Source organism: Odontesthes bonariensis, chromosome 15, assembly GCF_027942865.1.
Source record: "Odontesthes bonariensis isolate fOdoBon6 chromosome 15, fOdoBon6.hap1, whole genome shotgun sequence".
NCBI lineage: Eukaryota > Metazoa > Chordata > Actinopteri > Atheriniformes > Atherinopsidae > Odontesthes > Odontesthes bonariensis.
This window is the reverse complement of record NC_134520.1, coordinates 9,366,681-9,380,909: the sequence shown is the minus strand read 5'-3', so window position 1 is coordinate 9,380,909 and position 14,229 is coordinate 9,366,681. Positions and strand designations below refer to the sequence as shown.

At 40.5% G+C, this 14,229-nt stretch overlaps 2 non-coding genes across 2 annotated transcripts; one reads left to right on the top strand and one right to left on the bottom strand.

The window, feature by feature from the left end:
* The first annotated feature begins 6,124 nt into the window (after positions 1–6,124).
* trnai-uau (transfer RNA isoleucine (anticodon UAU)) lies at positions 6,125–6,218 on the top strand. The gene is made up of 2 exons: positions 6,125–6,162; positions 6,183–6,218. It is a non-coding gene; the product is annotated as a tRNA-Ile (tRNA).
* Positions 6,219–10,288: 4,070 nt separating this feature from the next.
* trnai-uau (transfer RNA isoleucine (anticodon UAU)) lies at positions 10,289–10,382 on the bottom strand. Its single transcript has 2 exons — positions 10,345–10,382; positions 10,289–10,324 (listed from the first exon to the last, which is right to left on the bottom strand). It is a non-coding gene; the product is annotated as a tRNA-Ile (tRNA).
* Positions 10,383–14,229: the final 3,847 nt, after the last annotated feature.

The window sequence follows — 14,229 nt, the reverse complement described above, 5'->3', positions numbered from 1 at the left end:
CCAGGTCCAACTGAATTAGTAATGTATGTCAACTTGACTTTGGAGAAACAATTAAGCATAATCAGCATGTGCTAATGGGGGAAAAAAGCGGCCAGGAATATTTCATAGCTGAGAACTCTTTTAAAATATTTTACTTACTATATTCAGATGTTAAATACATTTTGTTACTGACTGTCCACAGCAGTACATTGCGGAGTTTCCTGCACCAGTACTCCTGCTGCTTCTCCGTAATGGGCCCTGCTGAACACCATCTATGAAAGGTGACTATAGATAAGTACCTGCTACAACCTCACTTTGGATCATTTGAATTCTCTGAGTTGTAATAAAGTGCTCTTGAAACTTGCATGCAAGGTCCAAGGTTGACTGGAAGCAAATCGCTGAAATGATGAGTAACACATTTCCTTTACGGAGGAAAGAGATTGTTGAAGATGAACCAGCCTTGTTTGAACGGCAGGTAAAGAGTTTTTGAGTGGTTTTCTCAAATTAAATTTAGCTATTAAAGGGTTACTTTGGATTATTTGAAGTCTGATTGTATGGAATATTTATTCTTAGTCATTGTATTGCATACAGTACTGCTGGTGTCAGAAGCTAATCAATGTACACTTAAGAATATGTTCACCCCTTTATCTGCTTTACCCATGACTTGTGGGTTTTCCCATCAGAAAAGGCCGACTGTCTGTCTGGTGGCAAGGTGAAGTATTTTTGTTTTTATGGTGGACCTTTTAAACACCCTTTGTTGCTGGTGCTTGTCTCTGCTTCTCCAAACTTGGAGTGTGCTGACCAGCATCTACTGTAGCTACTATATTGAGTATGAATAAGTACTCAAAGTTTTATTTAAGTTTAAATCTCTTTAAACTTAAATAAACTTAAATAAAGTGTCCAGTTTGAGAGCACTAATTAAAGGCATACTCTTTGACTCTTTTTGGTTTTTTATCCACATCCACAGATTGAAGCAGAATTTGCTCGCCTTACAGCTGTTGACTTGAAAGGCTCCTTCTTCACTGGGCTGGACCAGTATCTGCCAAGGTTCCTTGAGCTGTACAAAGCAAAGAGTGGCATAGCGGACCTGACCAGGCTGATGAGATGTCTCAATGAAGACGTAAGTCTTAAAAAAAAAATGTCTTCATCCATGCCTCCCACATTTGTTGTTAGCATCTTCCACACCATCTCTGTGAAACATCCTTCCTGATCAGCAGTAGTGCACTCAGCTTCTTCTGTGTTGGATGCTTTTTTTATCCTCAGATTTGAACCCCAAATAGGGGGGTTCTCTGCAATCACTGACATGAATGAAGATTGACAGCTCGTCTCCACTTCCTCCCACTGTCCAAATTGAAGCCTAAATATCCCAGATACAAGTGCCGCCATCTTGTGCTGGTAACATTATTTGGAGCCAGATTCTGTGCAGTAGTGATCAGGGTTGGAAAGAGTGTATTGAGTTTCTGCCCATACAGCTGGTAGACTAAGTCATAAGCTGAGCTTTTAAAAATGTAAGGCCATATGTGTCTTAATGTCTTTTTGCTTGTGAGAGGTCTTAAATAACTGTTTACAAGCAGACAGAACAAATACCAGTTATTGTTTAAGTTTTCATGTTTTTTCTTCTTTTTAATCAGAGCTCCACACACCGAAAGAGGACAAGTCTTCTGCTGGGCCTTCCTCACTTTCTTAAGGAGGATCCCTCCGTTTTTTTTAAGACTGTCAAGGTTTGTATTATTTAATTTCTTTATTGCAGTGGTCAAGAATAAGTTAAGTTAAAAGGTCCTGTAGGGCCTGCATAGTCATACCTACTAAAATATATGTAATAAACATGCTTTCTGTAGGTGTTAGACAAAAATATGCACTCAATTCCATCACAAAAACGGTTGAAAAGATCTGTCCAGCTCAGATAAAATTGATTCACATTTGACACCAGGTTTGCTCTAAATCAGTAAATGGAACTTTTTGTTCTGTGGCCCATTAGTCGGGTGATGATTGATATTAACATGTCTGAAATGGTAAACCTGTTTCTGTTCTTATAGATGCCATTATATATACATGATACAACCAAAGATGATAAGATATTTTTGCTTCCTTTGAAATCTTGTGTAGGCCACAGCTGATGACACATTCACAGTGGGGATGAAAGTTGGTGTTGTGATAGTGAAGGACGGCGAAGACATCATTGACACGTCCGTGGTCCTTGAGGAAGCAGTGATCCTGTCTGATCTGAAGGACATTCCACGTGCCATTGCCTTGCTGATGGGTCTTCTTTTTTGCCTCAACATAGACTATCCAAAGGAACTAAGGTACACATTTGAGGTCATTCAGAAGGTCCTGATGAACATTGGTGGAGGACAGTGTTCCTCACTTGTGCTTGGTTTAAGAAACAGACTCCTGCGGAAAACCATGTGAGACTGCTCAGATGACTCATCTCATGCCTGTGTTAAAACTTTCTGGCGTTCTGGGAAGTTCTTATTGTGTTGCCTATGTTGTATTATTTGCAAATGCAATTTCTTCTGTTTTGTACATTGATAAATAAGGAAACATAGCAGCCCATTTGTGCCAGTAAAAGAAAAAAATGGGCTTCCATACAGATGTAATTGCGGACAGCTTATAAAGTCTGTGTTTAAGGCAAAAGATGGACCTATTGCCATGACGCTTCCTAAGTTCATCTTTAAAGGAACATACAGGTCCATACGGTATCCTCACGATCATTTAGAGTTTTTTATTTTATTTTTTTTTGTATTCAAGATGGCAATTTGAACAATTACTCCTGTGGAATTGGTTGAGTTTACGTTCACATTCACAAACGTTAGATGCTGAGTAGTGTGTGCATGTATGCATTTTAACGTTTTCAGTTTTATGGTGACAGGCATATGTGCAGTTGAAGAATATGTTACATATGTAAAGCTACTTTTTTTTTTCTTTTTTTTTTAATTGACAATTTGATACTTGGAATGTTCAGATTTTAATTTTGCAGGGGGTTGAGCAAGTCTTGATCTGTTCTAATATGTCCTGTGTTGTTGGCTGTGAATGTCATCCTTGATCTTTCTGGCCCTCCACTGACAGCATTTTCATTTTTATTGACAGCCAGGTGAGCAAACGTAAAGCCATTCATTCTCATCGATGCCAATATTGTCACATAATACTTGCAATGCTGTAAATTTTAAGGTGGTTGAGTAAATCTTGACAGTGTGTGCCCCAATAAACATGTAACTGGCTGCATGTTAGTTGTTGGTTGTCATGTTTCTACTTTCTATAGGCATTAAGTAGGTTATTGTAATATTTGTTTTGTTAAAATAATAATAATAATAATTATAATAATTTGGTCAGGTTTTGCTAAGCATGGACAATGGAGTTGGAAGATTAAACAACTGGAAATGGAGTTGAATAATGTAGAAATTTAAATCTATTGTACTAAGACAAAGTTATTACAACAGGCTACAATAGTTATGTTGAAATAGAAGTTTAAGTTCAAAGAAATCTTGGATGAGTTCAATAGATTAATGAATTTAATTCAAATGACCTGACACTTTTAATTGAGCTAAATTAGATTTTCACATTCAAATAACAACCCTAAAAAGTTCAATCAATTAATATATCCAAGTCAACTTAACTGAAACAAAAGGTTTACACAACTGACCATTTCAATTAAGCTGAAATTGCTTTGCAAGTTCAAACAACTACCCAAAGGAGTTAAATCAATTATGAAATCTAAATCAACCAAACTTACACAGATGTTTACACAACAAGGAATATTTCATTTAGATAACAAATGATTTGTTTTAAATTAACTTAGAATTTTAAGGCAGCCCTTTCACTCATATTTTTAAGTTGAAACAACATGTTCCATTTTACAGCAGCTTGCCTTGTTCATTCAGTGCTAGGAGGAGGCGCTCAACATACATGAGGCATTTATGGAATTGCCTCTACCAGAAGATGACCAAAAACTTAACACCAACAACCAAAACTTTGAGGATGAAATGATATCAAGTCGGGCATTTACTGAGGAGGTGAAGGAATGGCTGTCTAAAAACGGTGAACCATACTCGCAGCCAAAAGAGCCTCCTGATACAGACTGTCGATGATGGGGTAAAACCCAAAGACAGCATTTCAAATGTTTTGAGTGTAAAATCAAGTTCTGTAAAATCACGCGCAACTGGCGTATCAACTTCTTCATCCAAGGCGCGCGTAAAGGCAGCAGCCGAGAGAGCGGCTCTTATGAAACGTTCTGATGCGCTGAAAAGGAAACATGAAATTGAAGAGCAAGAGGAACGATTACGCAGAGAAAAAGAACAATTGGAGCTTGAAACACACTTGGCAGCAACAACAGCAAAGCTCGAGGTGTTAGAAAATAACGAATCTCAGTGTGGTTCAAAACGGTCAGATGGAATGAACTCTTATTTGGAAAAGAGCAAAGCCCAAAGATCCGTCGGACTAAATCCCCAAGCCAACGTCTTTGTTCCTCATGAAAATGTTCTTGCCGTACCTGATCCTGCACCAGTAGTAAGGCCAAGACAAAGATCTGCTGCGCAAATGAATGCAAAGCTGCCACAAGTAACTCATACTGCTCGCCTCGGACATCAAATGGGAAACAGTTTAAACTCACAAACTCAAACTGGAAACAACAAAATTGATATGGTGAACATTATGCAAAAACAAAATGAAATCACTGCATTGTTAGTTCAGCAAAATGTTTCATCAGCTCTGCCTGCAAGAAATCTCCCTGTCTTTGATGGAGATCCTCTCCAATATAAGTCATTTATTAGGGCCTTTGGAAATGGAGTGGAGATGAAGACGAATAATGCCAGCGACTGTTTGCACTTTCTTGAACAGTACACCAGGGGGCATCCAAGGGATCTTGTGCATAGCTGCCAACATCTTCCCCCAGATCAAGGCTATCAAAGAGCCAAGAGCCTTCTTGCACAGCGCTTTGGAGATGAGCATAAAATTGCATCTGCTTACATGGAAAAAGTGAGGATGTAAAAGGATTGCAATCACTCTCTTTATTTCTCAGAGGATGTTCGAACTTAATGGAACAAGTGATGTACATGAGTGAACTGGACATACCTTCTAACATGCGGAGCAGAATCCTGAAACTTCCCTACAAATTAAGAGAGAAATGGAGGAATGTGGCATGTGATCTGCTGGAAAGAAGAGGACATAGAGCCATGTTCATTGATCTTGTGAATTTTATTGAGAAACAAGACCTCAAAGAGATAAATGACAGCTAGCAAGAGAGTGAGAGACGGGGTGGCAGTGTTTCAGGAGAAAGGGTTGGTAGTTTGATCCCCACATCCTCAAGTTCAGATGTCGAAGTGTCCTTGGGCAAGGCACCCAAACTGTTGGGTTAGAGTCAGACAACGCTTCGGGGGCCAAGTGGAAATATTGACGGATGTAAAAGATGACGTATGGTTTATAAAACTTGTGTTCTGTTCTAAGGTGGAATCATCATAGTGCGTAACGGTGTCGTGCTCACCTGGTAGTTATCGCTTTGACTGAGTGGTTGCTGCATGTCAGAGAGAAAGAGGGGGACGGACTGAACTCACCTTTGGAATTTTTTCAGGCAAAAGATAGGACTGTGAGCGAGTGTGTTGTGGAGTGTTACAAACCGGTTTATCTGCAGCACATGGCTTTGTAATTCATTTGGAAACTAGATATAATAGTAAGCATTCTCTTCACTGCTACCTGTGTCATGTCACAGTCATATAAGTACAGGAAGGTGGAACTATCTTACAGGCTAAGTTTCAGGAGGGGGTCCCCCCTTCTGATCCAGGCCTGATTCAAATCAAAGTACTTTATTAATCCTGCGAGGGGAAGTTAAAGGATTTCCCCTTGCAGGATTAATAAAGTGTCCACCTCTGATGTTCCTCCTTAGTGTGAACACATGTCACGCTGGCCTGAGCCTCTGTGGCTTCCTGCTGATGACAAAGAAACAACAACTCTGACACCAACGGAGGACAAACTGGAACACCTGAGCTACCACAGGTAACGTATTGTGCAAAACAGGTGAGTGCATGATTCCGTCTGACTAATGAAACCACCAGACCTTTAGGTTGAATCAGGTCAACCACCAAGGTACCGAGATAACTAGGTATAAGTAGGCAACAATCTCACACTTAACTTGTATTTTATAGCTAAATCAAAAGCTCCAGTGGCGCAATTGGTTAGCGTGCAGTGCTTATAAGACAGTACACTGTAGAGCAATGCTGAGGCTGTGAGTTCAAGCCTCACCTGGAGCATATCTGCTGATAACTTCTTCATATTAGAGCTGGTCAGAGACATGATGATAACAATGCAGATTGTAATTGTAACCATCAAGGTAACTCAATATCAACAACACATACAGTGTAATCTGTGTGTCTGTGTGTGCTCCATCAGACAGCCTGGTTTCTGTGAGATCAGCTGTATGTGTTGGGAATGAAGCATGAACAAACATATATTTGTTGAGTGAAAGTCATCAGCAAAAAGAGCTTCAGGAGGTAAAAACAAGTCTGCAGAGTGTTCTGTAGATTGTGGATCATCCTTTGTATCCATTCATCACAGCAGCACAGAGTTTCTTTAAGGACAAATTCAACATGATGAGACATGCTAAGGTTTCAGCATACCTTATTTACTGTCAGCTGATTTTGTATCAGCCATAACATTATGACCACTGACAGGTAATCGCCCTTCCATTGAAGGGAGCCAATCTTTACGCCCGTCACTCAAGCGAAAAGACTCCCAGAAAATACAGAATGATGAAATAGCAGAGACATTTTTCCCTGCAGCTATATTCAAGTGATATCTCTGTGCATTATGGAAGATTTTCAGTTCCATGTTAATGGAATCACGTGCCGTGAGCTAGATTTGAACCTGAGATCTGCCAGACAGACTCTCCCTGATCTGAAATCTGATCATTGTAGTAAACAATACTTATTTTGTGTGTATTCTTAAGAACATTGCTTTAGCTTTAGTATTGTAGGGCCACAATAAAAAGTAATGCTTATGTTTATTGTTATTATAATAATAATAAGTGCCACAGCAATGTCATGTCATTGTATTGATTCATACTTATTATTTTGTGTTTATTATGAAGAACATTGCTTTGGCTTTAAGGTCACATGCCCCCCAATGACTTGTAATGTTTATTTCTGTGTAATGATAATAATGTACACACACACACTTCAGAAAAACTATATACATCCTATACAAGGAACTATACATGCAAGCACACAATATATAGCAGCAAAACTGTTAAGAACTTATTTTGCTGCTCTTTCCATCACGTGATGTGATCTGCAGGCAGATCAGCAGGTGATGGAGGACTTGTCATCAACAATGAGGGCCTGTTCTCCGGATCACAGAGGGTCATCCTCATGGAGCACAGGAACTGTGATGTCGTCCACGGTCTCTCCATCAAACCCCTCATCCTGTACATCCTCATCGTTGACTTCCTCCACCAGCCTGTCCTCCTCCTCTGGGCTCTGGAGCTCAGGAGTCAGTGTATGGCTGGTCTGGCTGTACAAATACTCCATTCCCAGCAGTTCAGCACCTACAAAAACAAAACAGAAAAAGAAAGTAATTAACATTTTATCTAATCTAATATCTATCTAATATTTTGTCCTCATCTCTTGGACAGAAGACATCACAGCGGTCATCATGAAGGCTCAGCAGCAGCTACACTTTCTCTTCCCCGCTGCCTCAGCAGGAAGTATAAAGGTATATCATGTATATAGTGCTTTGTGCACCTAATTCATCTTTTTTCTTTGAGCTAGTTCTTTTAATGTTGCTGTATTTGCTTATGTTATTTTTTTTTACATCCAGGAGTTGCTTTTAATCACATTGTACATGTGTACAGTGAGCTAGTTTATTCTATTCTATTCTATTCTATTCTATTCTATTCTATTCTATTCTATTCTAATACATTAAAGGTTTAACTAATTAATACATAGTGTTATTCAAGATCAAACGAATGATGCTGTTCTTTTTCATGTTGAATGGGGCATCATTTCTTGCCTGTGTATGCTCCAGGCGTGCGACAGCGCTCATCCCAGCATCTCCCTCGCACCCTTTGGCTGAGCTGGTCCACTGCCTCTCTCAGAGCACCGCCATAAGAGCGGAAAGAAGGTGCTCCTTTAACGGCGTCCTCCATCCGCTCATCATTCCAGCGCATCAGCCCTTCAAGAAGATACACCTGGAAATGCGCATCACTGGCACTGGTTCCTGAAGGGTAAATAAAGAATAAATAAATAAATTAGGACAAGATATTCACTACATATGACATACATATGCTATGAAGTATCTGTAACATGTCATAGAATTATGTTAAAAAATAATTGTCATTACAACCAGATGGGGAGTAACCCATATGTATGCAATTCGTGGAATAAATCTGTTTAAGTGGAGGTGGAAGGACTCCAGGACAGTAGAGACACGGGCACACCTGTAGCAGCACAGCTCCAGTCTTAATGTAGAGCCTCTGGGTCTTGGATGCAGCCCACGTGTTTCTTCTGCTCCTGCCATATCTGCTGGATCCGTTCATGGTCCAGCAGAGGAACGCCCACAGTGTCCTTCCCACTTGCACTGTCAAACAGACTGATCAGTGAGCCAATCAGTCTGGAGGTCTCCTCCACCCCTCCTGCAGAGCAGCACCAACTCCCTCCGGGTAATGCGAGTGGTCACCGCCTCCTCCCAGATGTGGCCGATCCTCTTTGCTGCCAGCTCCCCCTCCATGGCAGCAACATCCTCTGGATCCCACTCAAAAATGCACGTGGCGTGCCATGAAGATGCTGTACATGCGGTGAGCCTCTGTTGTGACGCCTGCAGCAAACCGCCGCATGAAACCGCCAGATATCAAGGTGCACCTGAAGCCCGTCCCACTCTGCAAACATGGCCTTCACCCGACAAGGGCCATGCTGACGGCAGCAGTCTCTGTCCACGTACATCATTCTTGGTGGCGCCTCTCCTGCCACCCTGTACCGCTTCATTAGACATTTTTAAAAAAAAAGAGTTCAAATCTGTATTCATTATGTTTACACTCAAAACTCTGCATATAAGCAGGGCTGTGATACTTATTTAGTGGAGTCAATCTTGAGGCCAGAGCCAAAGATGCTGGTTATTTTAGCCTTCACCTCATGCAGTCGCCTTAGAACATCCCTGGCATACACAGCTAACAGCCACTTGGGCTTGGGAAGGGCAGGTAAGAGGGGAAGGGAGGCGAATGCAGGGGCCTAGCATGGCAGCTACGTTTTGTGAATCTGTGTGGAAACGTGATTGGCTAATTGACCACAGATTGATTTCTCTTAATATGTAACGCAGGGGAGGAGGTTGACCTCTTATTTTTTCTCCCGGCTTATCACAAATGTGGCATTATATTAATAGAAGTCATCCTTTTTGTCATCTGCGGACATATTGGGGCATAATATCATTCATCTTAAAGATGCCCCAGGTGAGGCTTGAACTCACAACCTCTGCATTGCTCTACAGAGGTTGTGAGTTCACATGGTTTGCATCACTTAATCAAAATGTGTGATCATTAAACCTCTGTTCAGAGAAAATTCATCCAAGTTAGAAGTCGTCACTTTTCAGGTGGATGTCAGAAACAGACTGCTCTGGGTAGTTAATGTAGTAACCTAAGCTCCTGTGGCTTAATCCGTCAGTGCGTGGTACTTATAAGACAGTACACTCTAGAGCAATGCTGAGGTTGTGAGTTCAAACCTCACCTGGAGCATATCTGGTGTTAAGTTCTTTAATAATCTTAAAGCTTTGATATTAGAGAGAGACATGATAATAACATTGCTGATGTGTGCTAAAAAAATTGCTAATTTGTGATTAAAACCCAAATAGGTAAGTTAAGAGCACAGTTAAACTATAAAGATATGGGTGAACTCATGTGTTCTTAAAATACAGTATATAGTAATGTATACAAATCAAATAATGAAGATTAGAAACATGAAGAACATTAATAATTAAGATTCATTTGGCTTTGAATTGCTCTCCATTCTGGAACAAATGTACATAGATCTCCAACCTTAACAAGCTCAAACACTGACTGCAATCTTGCCTTTAGGCTAATCCTGAAAAGTTTCTTCAAGTCACTTGGGAAAAAATGAAAACAGATTCAATGACGTGGGAGCAGAATAAATCCCCAGTGTGGGGAAAGGGTACATCTTGACTGGCTCCTTGTTGTGTTTCTCTAAAGCATCAAGATGGCAAAGCACATTTCAGGAATATTTGGCTTGATGTCTTGGGAGCTGTCATAATTCAGACTCCACAGTCTGCAGAGCTGAAATATGAAGCAATGTAAATGGTTCTGCCTAAAGTACAGTAATGCTCTAGGTGAGGCTTGAACTCACAACCTCGACATTGCTCTACAACGTACTGTCTTATAAGTACCGCGCGCTGACCGATTGCGCCACTGGAGCTTGTCCTTAAGCCATAATATACAAGTTAAGTGTGACATTGCTTTGGATGCATGTTTAAGTTTCTGCTACATGTGAGAAAACACACAAAGCTTGCTCCCATTTCCCTCTGAAATTACACTGCTAACACTGACAACATTTCAAAGTCATCTTTAAACTCTTACCTGCCATTGCTTTCCCCCATTTGTTTAAGGGATGAGTTATGGTCTGTGTTTTTGATTCTGTATTTTATCCTTCTGATTTCTATCACATGGGAATTATTCACTGAGTCTGGTCCATTTTTTTGTAGCACAAGTTTCTTGTGTTTTCTTTGAATGAATCCTGTTTAGTTTCTTGGTTTTCCAGCCTGAGCAGCATCTTTAGTTTATATCGATAAAGACTGTTTCTTTAGCCTGTAAGTCTTGTAGTTGGGCCCCATTTCCTCCTTGCACCAGCTTTGAATCATGACAAGAATAAAATAAGTACATAAAAGGACACAGACAAGTATGGCATATCAACTCAAAACCCTTTAATCTTGAGAATATATAAAAAAGGCAAAAACTACACAAATTTCATTCAGACTTCTTAAAACAGTCAAATAAACTTTACCATCCTGCTTCTACCCATAATTAGAAATCATAAAAAAAAACATTAGAAATCGAATTAGAAAATCAGACAACAACAGTGTTCACCTTCTTTTTGTCAAGTGGGCTCTGTTTAGTTCTGAGTAAAGGGCAGATTGTACATTGTGTTAATTCTCTTGGAGCATATATTTACACAAACACACATTCAGTCCCTCCTCGACAGCTTCTGGTTGCTAAAGACATGTTTGCAACATGGCAAAGCACATTTCAGGAATATTTGGCTTGATGTCTTAGGAGCTGTCATAATTGTGGATGTCATCCAAGAATGCACTAAGGAATGCCAACAGGAAACAATCAAATGCATCGGTAAAGCTCTGGACCTAGACAAGACAGGTGAAGTGAATTGGATCTCTGCTGTTACCTGCAATGAAGATGCGCTGCCGGAGTGTAACATCTCAGAGCCACTTCAGCCTCTTGCAGCAGATGACATAAGGACAGCTCAAAATACAGACCTGGTCATATACAGAGTGGTGACTTTGAAAAAAACACATGTCCACCTGAAAACACAAAGCAGGGCTCTCAAGTTTTCTTGGAGTGAGATTCGGGCGGGGCAGGGGCCGGGCCAAGTGCGTGGGGGGGTTTCTTTCAGTTTTTTTTGGGGGGGGGGGGGTCCCTTGCAGTATCCCATCGCCATAAACTAGCTACTTAAAGAACAAAGAAATTGTTTTATTTATACCAAAATCACAAATCTTCACTTTAACACTAAATTCTGCTATATTTTAAAATAAATTGTTTTAGGTATGCAAAGTCTTAACAAACAAAAAAACAGACAAATTAAATTAAGAAAAACAAACATAACCCCAAATGGGCCCCTTGAGCAGTCCCTCTCTGTGTGTGTTTGTTTATGAGTGTTGTTGTAAGTGTTTGTGGCAAATTTTGATGCTTGATGACTGATATTGGGGGCTCCCATTTAAAGCACTGTGGCTCAATGTCAGCCATTTTCACAGTCATGATGGATGACAGAGTTCCATTCAGAAACAAAGTGTTCCTGGTCTTGGTTTTATTGAGCCCCACCATGGAAAAAACCCTCTCTGCATCAGCATTTCAGTGTGGCAGAACTAATACCAGTTTGGCAATTGTAGATAGCCTTATTGGGAATCTGCTCATACCAGTCACCTTTGAAAAGAATTAACCACGGAAGCCTAATTACACTCCTACATATTTTTCATTTTTCATTAAGTTGCTCATGTCAAAGGATGTGTGCTGAATATTTAGGTCTACTACTCCAACGAACACTTTAATCGGCAGGTATTGGTCTTTTACAAGGAGTAGGAAAACTATAGTAACTAATAAAAGATTCAAATAAATGAAGATATGACCTGCTGATGATCCTGATGGTTCTCTTCCACCTCCAGCTCGTCTACAACTTCTGGCATTCAGAGCATAATAGACTATGTCCGCTGTGCATTCATGGACGCGTGCTTGCAGCTGAAAGCTATTTCACACCCGGCAACAAGAAATTCTTTTTTTTTTTTGATTGGCTGAGTAATTCTATTTTGTGATTTGCCGATGGGTTGCTAAATCAAGACAGCTGTACCAGAGCTATAGTTCTGAGCCGTACGAGCGCACAGTAACCTGCCATTGAGAATTTCTGTGCGACGAAGTTGATCATTTCTCAGCGTGAGAAATGGCATGTGTGGCGTGTGAGCGTGTGAGCGTGTGAACTTGTTGAAATGCACGCTCATTGCGTGAGACTTGAGAGCCCTGCACTCCCCCCACCGAAGTTATCGTGACTCACGAGTTCTCGAATGGGCTCCCACTAGCAATTTGGCGGGAAACTGCTATGCGTCACTAGAAATTCTAGGTCGAGGTTGCAGAACCATAACATGAAAAGTGGTTCGCGACCAGAGCAAAGCAACACGTCAAGACGATAGACGCAGAACTGTAATCTGCCCTTAACACGCCAAGCGTTCACATTGCTCGACGCGGGTCGAAGGTGCAATTTGGACCCGCTAAGGTAGCAGGTCTCAGTGTAAAAGGGGTTTATGAGTAGCCCCTGACTGCAGACCGGGGCGGAGTTCAACGTTGAGGGGGCTGGGCTGAACAACACATTGAACCCCAGAAGAAGAATGTGTGGAGGAGGAGAAGTAGATTGGGGAAGAAGTGTATTGCAATTTGTAAAATGGAATGTGCAAAATGGGATTAATGTGCTATTTTGCAATATTTGTGACAGACAAGGAAGGGAGTAAAAATTTTTTCATTTTAAAATATGCTATGCTCTTAGTTATTAGCTTACACCACGGAGAAGACTGAGAAACTCAGCGCTAACTTTCAACAGCATGTGGTAACTTCCGGTTTTCAAAATAAACAATGTGTGTCTCATAAAACAAGTTTAGTACTATGCTCCTACACTCGTTTTTTTTTTTTTTTTTTAAATAAATATTAGCATTTTAGCACAATAGCTTCCAGGTCATGTGACCTATTGGGTAAAAATGAGCATAAATCAAATTTTGACAGTCCTCCTCATGTTAGCAAACAGTTACCTGTTCTTCATCCATGCTCTTCAGCATCCGTGAAATGACGTGAATCAAAATTTGTTTTTGAAAAATGATTTAATATTTGTGGTCTTGTGGATTTCTAATTGTTACTTTTATGTGTATTCTTCCCCCCTCTGATGTGTAGAGGCACATTAGTATTCTGTTAGATGGTGACAAACCAACGGTGACGGAAAGCACCAACAGTGGACTATTTCACTGTCCCTTCTGCAGATACAAGGCTGCAAAACCAACAATGGGCAAACGCATAAAAGACCATTCCTCAGTGAAATGCAGAGGTGCGTCACACATATTACACATTTTAATTATTAGTATTTTTTTCACAGGTATGAATCTTTTTTCCTTTTATTACTGTCATGTCCAGGGAATCCAGTCATGTTAAGTTTTTGTTTCGTGTATGTTGTCTTGTGGATTCCTATTTTATTTTTAAATTTATCTCCCCTCTTGTTTCAGGTGACTTGCCCCTTCCTCTTGTGTTCTCCTGCTGGTCTAATTGTCTTCCCTGCCCTGATTGTTTCCACCTGTTCCCCACCTCCTTAAACGCATATATACATTCTGCATTCCCCTTTGTTTTGTGCCAGTTTGTCTTCTCCAGAGAAAGCAGGTGTGTCCAAACTATTCCACAAAGGGCCATGTGGCTGCAGGTAGTGATGTTACCTCCAACACCGAAGCTTCGAAGCATGCTGCAACCTGCCTGGAGAAATTGTCTAAAAAAAAAAAGAAACCGTTTGA